The following is a 13194-nucleotide window of genomic DNA, read 5'->3' as shown; positions in this document are numbered from 1 at the left end:
AATCAATCAACAAATCACTTGGCATTTGTTAATTTGTTATTATTACAGAATAATCCTCTTCCACCATAGTCCGTCCTATGCTCTAATCTCCTGTTCATGTTACTTTTCTTGCATCATCCTTGTTCTTCCCCTAACTGCCTATAGAAAAAGTGTAGGTTTTTTGGCATGGGCATCAAGACCCTTTCCAGTCTGGCCCCAGGCATGCCTTTCAGGCAGGATGGTGGCCTGAACGCAGCACCCACTATGTCAACTGCAAACCTTTCCACACATTGGCTCCTGGATCAGATGGCTGGTTCCTTCTCTGCTCACCAGCGGAAAACCTCCATTTCTGTAAGTGCCGACCCTAACCGCCTCTTCGGTGAGGTCGTGCCAGGCCTCACTGTGATGGTGACGTTGAACATAGATACAGACGGAGCATCTTGGTAGCAGCATCACACTCAGAGGCTACGCCTGAGGACTATTATGTAATTAACATGCATTTAACACTGTGTTCTTTCACTACATGTCCTAGGATCATTTTCAAGACACTTTCACATCGTATTAAAAATAATGAAGTAACAATCAGCCTCTAGGATCACCAATAAGGGATCCAAGATTTAAGAAAATCTAAATTGAACTGAGGCCGTAACTTAGACAGAAGTTAGTCACATGAAAAGAAAATTCACCATTCGGTTCTGGAAAACAGTAATTTCCCTGAGTGCCCTTAAAATATCATTTGGTGTATATTGACTATTTCAGGGGCACAGCATCGTGTAAAACAAGCACAGGCTGTTGATTTAACTTGTTAAAGAGAGAGCTCTGGTTCCAAGAGCTATTATAAAAGACTAAGCCAGTTGACTTTGAGTTGATCATGATTCATGGCGACCCCGTGTGTTACAAAGTAAGAATGCAGCTCCTTAGAGTTCCCTTCCCAATGGCTGTGAACTTTGGAAAGTAAATGGCCAGGCCTTTCTTCCAAGGCACCTCTGGACGGGTTCGAACTGCCAAACTTTTTGGTTAGTAGCTGAGTACTTAACTCTTTGCTCCACCCAGGGACTTCTCATGCTGTCATGGTGGGACTAAATTTCTTAGAAATGCACGTGGTCAAAATAAATTGTTATTTCAGGGGGAAAATAAAATAAATTGCATTTTCCCAAAAGTTTGGCTTTTATTTTTAAATAGGAAAGTCTTATTTTTTGCTTTGTGAGTAGCTTAACTCAGTTAACAACCCATTGCTGTGGAATCGTTCTGACTCAAAACTGCCCATAGGACAGAGTAGAACTGCCCCATAGGGTTTCCATGGAGCGGCTGCTGGTAGATTCGAACTACCTATCTTTTGGTGAACAGCTGTGCTCTTAACCACAGTGCCACCAGGGCTCCCAGTTAACAACATAAGCAGCATAAACCCAATAATTATCTTAAGTATTGGAATCTATACTTAATAAAAATAATAAATAAGTAGTAAATACAACTGAGAATAATGAGAATCTGTGGCTCTAGAATATATATATGGATATGTATGCATATGCACACCTATGCCCCAATGTCTTAATTGTACAATATCATTCCAGTGAAAACAAGGAATGTGGAGGATGAGACAGTCTAGGACATCACACACACACACTATTATTGGTTGTCGGTGTTTCATGGGGATAAGGCAGACCATACCATCCCTACACCCATCGGATGCCAATAATCAATTAACAAATCAATTGGCATTTGATTGCAATAACACTTTGCCCTTATATGATGAATTACAGTACATGATGCCAATGCAGCTTTCCTAAATGGTATCCAGTAGAATCCCCCCAAAACCTTGCAAAACAGGCAATACAGACACACCAGGTCAATAAAATCGGGCTGGGGCATCAGTGAAATACAGAAAGGCATTAAGATCAAGCCAGTGGGAAGATGGTCACAGTGACATCTGAGGGGCTGCCCGTGTTGTTTTGAGATGGAGGGATGACAGTGGGGCAGTATTCCGCTGGGAGGAGACCACCACACATGGTGGACCAAGTGCTGCTGAGCAGGAACGCTAGCAGCATGGAACGGAGCGTGCTTGTGCTGTGCTCGCTGGCTGGGGAGGATTCTTGAAAATTAAAGAGTCCTGAAAGAGCCCTGGTGGTGCAACGGTTAAGCACTCGGCTGCTAATCGAAAGGCTGCTAATTGAAACCCACCCAGGGGCTCCGCGGAAGAAAGACCACAGGTGATCTTCTTCCATAAAGATTATAGCAAAGAAAGCCCCATGGGGCAATTCTACTGTCTCACATAGGATCACTATGTGTCAGAGTCAACTTCATAGAACCCAACAACAATAAAGAATCCTGAAAGTTGGCTACAAATGCTAAACTGACTGTCTCTCAGCTGACCACAATCGTGGGGATAGGTGGTTTCTGACTGCTAGAAGGCAAGGACGTCAGTACCATCCGTATACAGGCAATGCTGACTCATGAACAATGGAACAAAATGCTGCCTGGTTCTGTGCCATCTGTGTAATCGGTTGGCAGTGGACCCTTCTGATCCATCAAGCCTTTCTTCCTGAAAGTTCTGCTGAAACCTGTTCAGTATCATAGCAACATGCAAGCCCTACTGACAGACAGGTGGTGACTGCACATGAGGTACATTGGCTGGGAATCGAACCCATGTCTCCCTCATGAAAAACAGTAATTCTACCACTGAATCATCAATGAAGCCTGTGCGTGAACTCACTTAAGCCATTTATGAACCAATGCTGCTTCAAGTATAAAAAAAAAAGTGGAGAATAATAACTACCTATAATTTCCCTCATGAGCGTTAAATTAAGTCTCATGAGGGTTAAATTAAGTGAGCCTTATTTTATCCACGAACTCCATTTAACCCTCAAGAGGGAAATTTTAAGTAATTAATATCTTGCTCCATTTTTCACTTCAAGCAACACTCAGTTGCCAAATGGCTGGTTCACATATTTCTGAGCCTCAGATCTGCACTGGATCCTCTATCCCAAATTGTTTAAGCCCAGATGTGGACCTGGTAAAATTAATGCTAGGTCAGAAACATATGTTTTTATTGCCTTCTCTTCAGTCACTTATGCCGTGAATTAGATTTTGATTTTCTTCAGTGGTAATTGTTCTTTAACACTTCTGAAGGACAAGACTTTTCTCTATCTTGTAAATGTCAAAGATATAGAACACATCAGTGATTACTGGAAACAGACATTTCAGGAACAAAGACTAATGAATATATAATTCAGAAATATTTCTCATTTAGGTATTCATTTAGTCAGCATGTCATTTATTGAATTCCCACAATATGCCAGGCACCCTTCTGGTGCTAAGAATACAGCAAAGAAAAAAAAAAAAAATTCCTGCTCTCACAATCTTTACCTTTAGAGAGCAGGACCACAGATAACAAACAAATACAATATGTCAAGGGATCGAGATCATTATGTACAGAAAAAAGACAGGGTGAGGGGCTAACATGTGCTGCTGGGGGCAAGAAGATGCAGTAGACCTAGTTTTTAATAATGAAGCAGCTTCCTATATAAGGTAGTAGAGATCACACTTCCCTAAAATCCTTCTCACATTTATTTTCCTGGTTCCATTTTTTTTCCGGGGGGTGGGTTGGGGGGTGGTAGTCACTAGTGTAATTTACTACTGTTGGTATAAAAACATGTTTGGGGGGAGTTTCACTTTTCCTAGATGACGATACCTATGCTGTGAATATAAAAAGAGCAAGTAAATATATCAGTATTGTAATTATTCATATTCAATAGTAGAAATCATTTTGATTCCATAAAGTATGCTTCTCTTGATAGCACCCTCTGTCTTCAAAATTTCCATGGTCGTGAAAGTCCATTCATTTAGGATGTTGTGTGAGCAGGGGCCTGGAGTGAGTAAGCAGTTGAGGTGGGCACCTCAGGAAGTGTTGACCAGCAGATTAAACTGCTTTGCTCTTTAGGGACAGCAAGGAGCCCGCTGGGGCTGAAGGAGTGAGAGGAAGAAGGAGTGAGTGTTAGGTAGCTGGGGACAGATTGGAAACGATTGTGTGGGACCCACGACATAAACAAAGAATGTCTAATACCAAGTGATCTGTTTTGAACCAATTGTTGTTGCATGGAGTCTAGGTAGATTCCGACTTAGAGCCGTCCTATATATAACAGAGTGGAACTTTCCGGTAGGGTTTCCAAGGCTGTAATCTTTACAGGAGCAGATCTCCAGGTCTTGTCTCCCACAGGACCTCTAGTGAGTTCAAACCACCAACCTTTCGTTCCGCAGCTGGACGCTTAACCATTACACTGCCAGCGCTCCCTTAAACTGATTAACCCTTTCTATTTTGGTAACCTGTCTCATTCTACCTAATTCTCACCAACAAGCACACTGTACTGCAGATGTTCAAACTCTTGAAAGCTCTTTGTGGCTAGAATGAAAGAGACCCATTAGCTCATTGCTTCCGCCCCTCCAGCAGTGCACAGCAGAGGTTAACACCACAGTCAGCAATTATCCAGGACCTTAATAACCCAAACCACTATAATTAATCACTCATGACATCCCACTGTGGTATATCTAAGTATTATAATTTCCGTTTTCCAGATGGGGGACCTGAGTCAGTAATAAAGCTAAAGGTTCCTGAGGAAGTTGTTTTCAAGCCCGACTTAAAATTTAGCCTTCTTAATGTCATGCTCTGTTATTAGACTGGAAAACCCCAAATTGTCAGTTGGTGTAGATGAAAACCCACAATGCTCATTATGAGTAAAGACACTGAGCAGCTTATAAATCAAAGGAGCAGAGTTTCCACCACAGACCCCCTCCAGGGGTTTTCTGTTTACCTGGTTAAAGCACAAAGGTCAGCCTTATCACTTCAAGAACCCCAAGGTGGCATCTGACCAAGCGTGCTTCTTTTGAACACAAAGTCAACCGTGTACAGCATTTCTGTTAAGATAACAGTATTTGAACCAAGGAGAAGGACTTTAAAATGTCATGCTTTTATCACAGAAATTTCAGAAATTATTATAAAAAGCTTGAAGAAGAACATTAACCAGAAGCACAGAGATAAAAGTTTTGCATTCAACGAAAGAAAGAAAGGATAAGGAAATATAACCTTGGTGGGGTATTGTAGGAGAGCACGCACATTGCTAAGAATATAAGCATTGGAATTAGACACCTGTGGATCCAATCACAGCCTAGTAACCTTTGGCAGGATTCTTAATCTTTCTGAGATCCCATATCTATAAAATGGGAAAAATCATGCTGATTTCACAGGGTTGCTGTGGACGTAAAATACAATAAAGACTGTAAGTTGTTGAGCATAACCGCAGGAATATTGTAAGCATTTAATAAGCAGTAGCTATTAGGAAAAAAAAAAATTCAAATGGTTTCACCATTTAGACACACCAAGTAATAAAATATACTAAATCTCAGCCTCCTTTAAAATATGATTATTTTTAAGAACTGTGATTAATAAGGAAACCCTGGTGGCATAGTGGTTAAGAGCTATGGCTGCTAACCAAAAGGTCGGCAGTTCCAATCTGCCACGCGCTCCTTGGAAACTCAATGGGGCAGTTCTACTCTGTCCTCTAGGGTCTCTATGAGTTGGAATCGACTCGATGGCAGTGGGTTTTTGGGTGATTAATAAGTAAGTGACAGGCCAGGTCTGTCTAACCAAATTCTGTAATCAATGAAATCTTTAAATATATATATTTTTAATTTATAGTATCATACACTGTGCGTTTTTCATATTATAAAACATTTTTTTTAGTAAAACTTTTTTTGTGAGGAATTTCTGATTGCAAAGAGGTTGTTTATAGCATAATGTTGAAGTATTTGTTTCCACCTAACATTTTACCACTTCAAGCATGCCATTTATGAAACAAGGGATGAAATAGCAAATGATTTTCGTATTTTAAGTTTTTGTTTTTTCCCCTTACATGTCACATCAGCGTGTATTACTGGGATGAGAATAAGATACTCTGCATGGTGAGAAGAATGCTGATATGGTCACAAAGATGTGTGTCATTTATATCAAGGATGTTTTAATCCAAAATTATTGCCTAAGTCAATATACACCTTTCAAATATACACCTTAGATTGACTCTTAGTCTCATGCCAAAATCAGTAGGTAGAAAAGGAAATAAAATTTTAACTTACCTAATCAGGAAAATATATATGATTTCAAGGTGAAATTGGAGTTTTCTCTCTTGCAGAAGATAACAAGTGTGGAAGTGTGGAAAACAGTCATCTACTTATCTATTTTTCATCTATTTACTTGATTGACAACTATTTCTGAAAAATAAACACAACAAAGCAAATGCATTTCTTCCCTCAGAATTATAAGCAGAATCTTGACACTGGCTTTAAAATATAAAGCCTCAACTCTTCCAGAGAGAGCCAGTGATGGATATTTACACCACATGGTTGCAGGTAGTCTGAAACCTAAACAGGAAACCTTCCTGGGTTTATTTTGCTTACTGCTTCTGAGATCTGTTGGGTGCTAACTTAGGTTAATGGCCATCAGCTACATTTCAAATTCTGTCACTGATCTTGTCTTTCATTTGTGGTCTGTTTAATCTGTAATAGCTCATCCCACTTGCAGAGAAAGGACTTGTTTTAAGATGCGTCATCCCAAAGGCCCTATATGGTTAGGGTGGTGGCGAGTTTACCATGTAAGCAAACTCAATTTTGGACGTTCGTTTGAGAGTAATGGTTGCCTTTATGTTGTATGCTAGCAATCATCATCGTATGCTAGCACTACTGAGAGGTGTAACGATAGTTGCCCCTGGGGTAACAAGCTTATTTTCTGACTTAATAAAAATATATATTCAGAATCAGTATTTAACACAACCTGCAGGTATGTTATAAAAATTAAGATCTGTTTTTGGTTAAAAATTATACAGTCCACGGATCTACAAAGATTTCTCATCTATCTCAAAAGAAACTCAATGACAAAAACTCAACTATGTACAGCCTTTCTTGGCTGTCTTGGGCAGCTTATATTTATACTCTCATTTGCCTTTGAAGCCACTTAACGACCACAGTGTTATTATTTCCATTTAATGCATGAAAAATCAGTGAGACACAGCTATATCATGAGGTTATATAACAAGGAAGCAACAGGCCAGGTCTGTCTGAATTTTCCTACTAGGCAACATTTTGCTGCCTCTTCAAAACGTTTTTAGTGTCTACAAATATTTTCAAGAGCCATCACTAAAGAATGTACCAGCCCTTTGAGGTAGAGTTTTAATTACTGAAGCCCACATACATAAAAATACAAATAAAACTGGGCATACATCCATGTTTGTATGTTTATACAGCAATTTCTTCTTTACTCATAACAATGTGAAGACACTTCTTATGTCTTCATAACAGGGACCAAAAATCCAATTAGCAATACAAGCTTTTAAAAATAAATAAATAGCATGGGGGTCCAAGATGGCTGACTAGGTAGAAGCTACCTCGGATCCCTCTTGCAACAAAGACTCGGAAAAACAAGTGAATCGATCACATACATGACAATCTACGAACGCTGACCATCAAACACAGATCTAGGGAGTTGACCTGAGTGACAGAGACTGAGAACGAGCAACCATGGGGAAACAAGGACTGTTTTCGGAGCCTGGAGCCAGGGTCCCAGTCAGAAAACCTTGCCGCCGGCCTTTGGACTGGGTGTAGGGGAGCTGATCATAGCATCCTCAGATGGCGCAAACATGGGATGCAGCCTTAGCCCCCAGAAGTGACCTCGGGGGAAGCCCAGCCAGGGCACACAAGTAGCATAGTGACACGGCTGACAGAAGGAGAAGTCACCAGGAGGCAGCTACTGGTTTTGGAGCCTGGAGTGCAGCGTCCCAGCCGGGGAACCTTGGCGCTGGGCTTTGGACTGGGAGCGGAGGAACTGACCATGGCTTCTGAGACAGCACAAGCACAGGACCTGGGCCTGATCCTCGGGGGCAATCTCGACCCAGCCAACGCACACAGGCTACACACCCCTCGGAAAACTCAGATAAAACAGTCATCACCAAGAAAGATAAGTAACTTTGTCTATATTCCAGGGTGCTACTCTCTCCTATCTATCTGATCCCTCCCCTCCCCTTCCCAGGTGCCTTCATTAACATTGGAATTTCCTGAGCCAGAGAGTGAAGTGCCCTTGTTTTTTGGGTTTTTTTTTTTTTTTTTTTTGGTCTTTTCCTAACCCATTCTCCTGGCCTGAGAGAAGCAGCTACAAAAAACCCAGGGACCAAAAATCCTTCCCTGACTTCCCGAAATTGGACTAAAAATTCAGAACCAGCTCCAGCCAAGCATATGAGATCCACAGTCTTGGGCTTTCAACCCTACAGGGAACAAGGTGACTATTATAATGCAAAGGCAATTCTGATAGGAATCTGACTGTAATTGTTTTAGCGGATTACTGGAAAGACAAGTTTCCCAGGTCTGATATCTCTGCGTATTCAACAGAGCCCTCACTGACCCACAAGGGGGAACTGAGGGCTGAAGATCTCCCCAGACCACATAGACTCCTACCTTAGGGGTCTGAAGATGGTGACACCTACCAATCTGTAGAGGTACATGCACTGGGTGCCTAAGGTACAGCTGCAGAGCCCATCCATCAAAGTGCTTTAGGAATAGAGACACACCTACCTCACTGGCACTTGGGGGAACCCTGTCAGCATCCTGCCCCCCCGGAGTGTGACCCCCTGCTGCTACTAGAATCTGGTGCACACAACTATCACCACTACTCCTCTAGGTGGATAAGTTACAGTCTGCACCACACACTTGGTGACCCAAAATCAGATTCTACTCAAGAATAGTGAATGGACTCTTAAGCTTATATATCTGGTAACAGCCCAAACCAGCTGGTAATAGGACATAAGTCATTCAAGGGCTACAACAATCAAGACAGCACAATCTAGTAGCCCGTCTACATACATTCAAAGAAAACAAAACAAGATAAGACTCAGTGAGCAAATGTAAAATAAATCATTACAATATCTTATCGATGGCTCGGAGACAGCAGTCTATATCAAACCACATAAGCCAGCAGACCATGATTGCTTCTACAACTCCCCAAATTAAAGAATCAAAATCTTTCCCAAATGAAGACACAATCCTGGAATTGCCAGATGCAGAATATAAAAATACTAATTTACAGAATGCTTCAAGACATCAGGCATGACCTTGTAAATGAAATAAGGCAATCTACAGAAAAAGCCAAGGAACACACTGATAAAGCAGTTGAAGAAATCAAAAAGATTATTGAAGAACATAGTGGAAAAATTAATAGGCTGTAAGAATCCATAGAGAGACAGCATTCAGAAATCCAAAAGATTAACAGTAAAATCACAGAATTAGACAACTCAATAGGAAGTCAGAGGAGCAGAATCGAGCAATTGGAATGCAGAGTGGGGGACCTGGAGGATAAGGGAACTGACACCAATATAGCTGAAAAAAAAATCAGATAAAAGAATTTAAAAAAATGAAGAAACCCTAAGAATCATGTGGGACTCTATCAAGAAGAATAACTTGCATGTGATTGGAGTTCTAGAACAAGGAGGGATAACAGAAAACACAGAGAGAATAGCTGAAGATCTGTTGGCAGAAAACTTCCCTGACATCATGAAAGACGAAAGGATAACTATCCAAGATGCTCATCGAACCCCATATAAGATTGATCCAAAAAGAAAATCACCAAGACATATTATCATCAAACTTGCCAAAACCAAAGATAAAGAGAAAATTTTAAAAGCAGCCAGGGATAAAAGACAGGTCTCCTACAAAGGAGAATCAATAAGAATAAGTTCAGACTACTCAGCAGAAGCCATGCAGTCAAGAAGGCAATGAGATGACATATATAGAGCACTGAAGGAGAAAAACTGTCAGCCAAGGATCATATATCCAGCAAAACTCTCTGTCAATACAAAGGTGAAATTAAAAAATTTACACATAAACACAAGCTTAGAGAATTTGCAAAAACCAAACCAAAGCTACAGGAAATACTAAAGGAAATTGGTCAGAAAATCAATAATATCAGATACCAGCACAACACAAGGTCACAGAACATCCTGATATCAACTCAAATAGGGAATCACAAAAATAAAGATTAACTGTAAAAAGAAAAAAATGCTCAAAACAGGGAATCATTGAAGTCAATATGCAAAAGATCACAATAATAAAAAAGAGGGACTAAATATAGGAGGCATAGAACTGCCATACGGAGAGGAAAACAAGGCGATATAGGATAATAAAAGTTAGGTTTTTACTTAGAAAAATAGGGGTAAATAATAAGGTAACCACAAAGAGGTCTAACAATTCCATAAATCAAAATAAAAACCAAGACAAACGTAATGACTCAGCAAACATAAATTCAACCACTATGAAAATGAGGAACACACAATTTACAAAGAAAAACATCTCAGCACAAAAAAGTAAGTGGAAAAATGAAATTGTCAACAACACACATTAAAAGGCATCAAAATGACAGCACTAAACACATATGTATCTATAATTACACTGAATGTAAATGGACTAAATGCACCAATAAAGAGACAGTCTCAGGCTGGATAAAGAAACACGATCCATCTATATGCTGCCTTCAAGACACACACCTTAGACTTAGAGACACAAACAAACTAAAACTCAAAGGATGGAAAAAAATATATCAAGCAAACAATAAGCAAAAAAGAAGAGGAGTAGCAATATTAATTTCTGACAAAATCGACTTTAAAGTTAAATCCACCACAAAGGATAAAGAAGGACACTACATAATGATTAAAGGGACAATTGACCAGGAAGATATAACCATATTAAACATTTATGAACCCAATGACGGGACTGCAAGATACATAAAACAAACTTTAACAGAACTGAAAAGTGAGATAGACACCTCCATGATTATAGTAGGAGAATTCAACACACCACTTTCGGAGAAGGACAGGACTTCCAGTAAGAAGCTCAATAGACATGGAAGACCTAATTGCTGTAATCAACCAACTTGACCTCATAGACTTATACAGGACACTCCACCCAACAGCTGCAAATGTTCTAGCGCACATGAACAGTCTCTAGAATAGACCACATATTAGGTCATAAAACAAACCTTTGCAGAATCCAAACCATCAAAATATTACAAAGCATCTTCTTAGGCCATAAGGCCATAAAAGTGGAAATCAATAACAGGAAAATCAGGGAAAAGGAATCAAATACTTGGAAACTGAACAATACCCTGCTCAAAAAAAGACTGGGTTATAAAAGACAGTAAGGAGGGAATAAAGAAATTCATAGAATGCAACAAGAATGAAAACACTTCCTATCAAAACCTCTGGGACACAGCAAAAGCAGTGTTCAGAGGTCAATTTATATCCATAGATGCACACATACATAAAGAAGAAAGAGCCAAAATCAGAGAACTGTCCCTACAACTTGAACAAATAGAAAGCGAGCAACAAAAGAATCCATCAGGCACCAGAAGAAAACAAATAATAAAAATTAGAGCTGAACTAAATGAATTAGTGAACAGAAAAACAATCGAAAGAATTAACAAAGCCAAAAGCTGGTTCTTTGAAAAACGTAAAAAAATTGATAAACCATTGGCCAGACTGACTAAAGAAATACAGGAAAGGAAACAAATAACCCGAATGAGAAACGAGATGGGCCATATCACAACAGACCCAACTGAAATAAAAATAATCCATCATGACCAAGGTTGCTTTAATATTAGAAAAACCATTAATATAATCCACCATATAAATAAGACAAAAACCACATGATCTCATCAATTGATGCAGAAAAGGCATTTGACAAAGTCCAACACCCGTTCATGATAAAAACTCTCAGCAAAATAAGAATAGAAGGAAAATTCCTCAACGTAATAAAGGATGTGGTTGTGATACAAAGCCAACAGCCCAGATCACTCTAAATGGAGAGAGCCTGAAAGCATTTCCCTTGAGAACGGGAACCAGACAAGGATGCCCTTTATCACCGCTCTTATTCAACATTGTGCTAGAGGTCCTACCCAGAGCAATTAGGCTAGACAAAGAAATAAAGGGCATCAGGAATGGCAAAGAGGAAGTAAAATTATCTCTATTTGCAGATGACATGATCTTATACACAGAAAACCCTAAGGAATCCTCCTGAAAACTACTGAAACTAATAGAAGAGTTTGGCAGAGTCTCAGGTTATAAGATAAACATACAAAAATCACTTGGATTCCTCTACATCAACAAAAAGAACATCGAAGAGGAAATCACCAAATCAATACCATTCACAATAGCCCCGAAGAAGATAAAATACTTAGGAATAAATCTTAACAAAGCCGTAAAGGGCCTATACAAAGAAAACTACAAAGTACTAGTGCAAGAAACTAAAAAGGACCTACTTAAATGGAAAAACATACCTTGCTCATGGACAGGAAGACTTAACATAGTAAAAATGTCCATTCTACGAAAAGCCGTCTATACATACAATGCACTTCCGATCCAAATTCCAATGTCATTTTTTAATGTGATGGAGAAACGAATCACCAACTTCATATGGAAGGGAAAGAAGCCCCAGATAAGCAAAGCATTACTGAAAAAGAAGAAGAAAGTGGGAGGCCTCACTCTACCTGATTTTAGAACATATTATACAGCCACAGTAGTCAAAACAGCCTGGTACTGGTACAACAACAGGCACATAGACCAATGGAACAGAATTGAGAACCCAGATAGAAATCCATCCACATATGAGCAGCTGATATTTGGCAAAGGCCCAGTGTCAGTTAATTGGGGAAAAGATAGTCTTTTAAACAAATGGTGCTGGCATAACTGGATATCCATTTGTAAAAAAATGAAACAGGACCGATACCTCACACCATGCACAAAAACTAACTCCACGTGGATCAAAGACCTAAACATAAAGACTAAAACGATAAAGATCTTGGAAGAAAAAATAGGGAAAACGTTAGGAGCCCTAACAAAAGGCATAAACAGAATACAAAACATTACCAAAAATGACGAAGAGAAACCAGATAGCTGGGAGCTCCTAAAAATCAAACACCTATGCTCATCTAAAGACTTCACCAAAAGAGTAAAAAGACCACCTACAGATTGGGAAAAAATTTTCATCTATGACATCTCTGACCAGTGCCTGATCTCTAAAATCTATATGATTCTGTTAAAACTCAACCACAAAAAGACAAACAACCCAATCAAGAAGTGGGCAAAGGATATGAACACGCAGTTCACTAAAGAAAATATTCAGGCAGCTAACAGA

Source organism: Loxodonta africana, chromosome 11 (genome assembly GCF_030014295.1).
Source record: "Loxodonta africana isolate mLoxAfr1 chromosome 11, mLoxAfr1.hap2, whole genome shotgun sequence".
Lineage (NCBI taxonomy): Eukaryota > Metazoa > Chordata > Mammalia > Proboscidea > Elephantidae > Loxodonta > Loxodonta africana.
Note: the sequence above shows the minus strand (reverse complement) of the source record.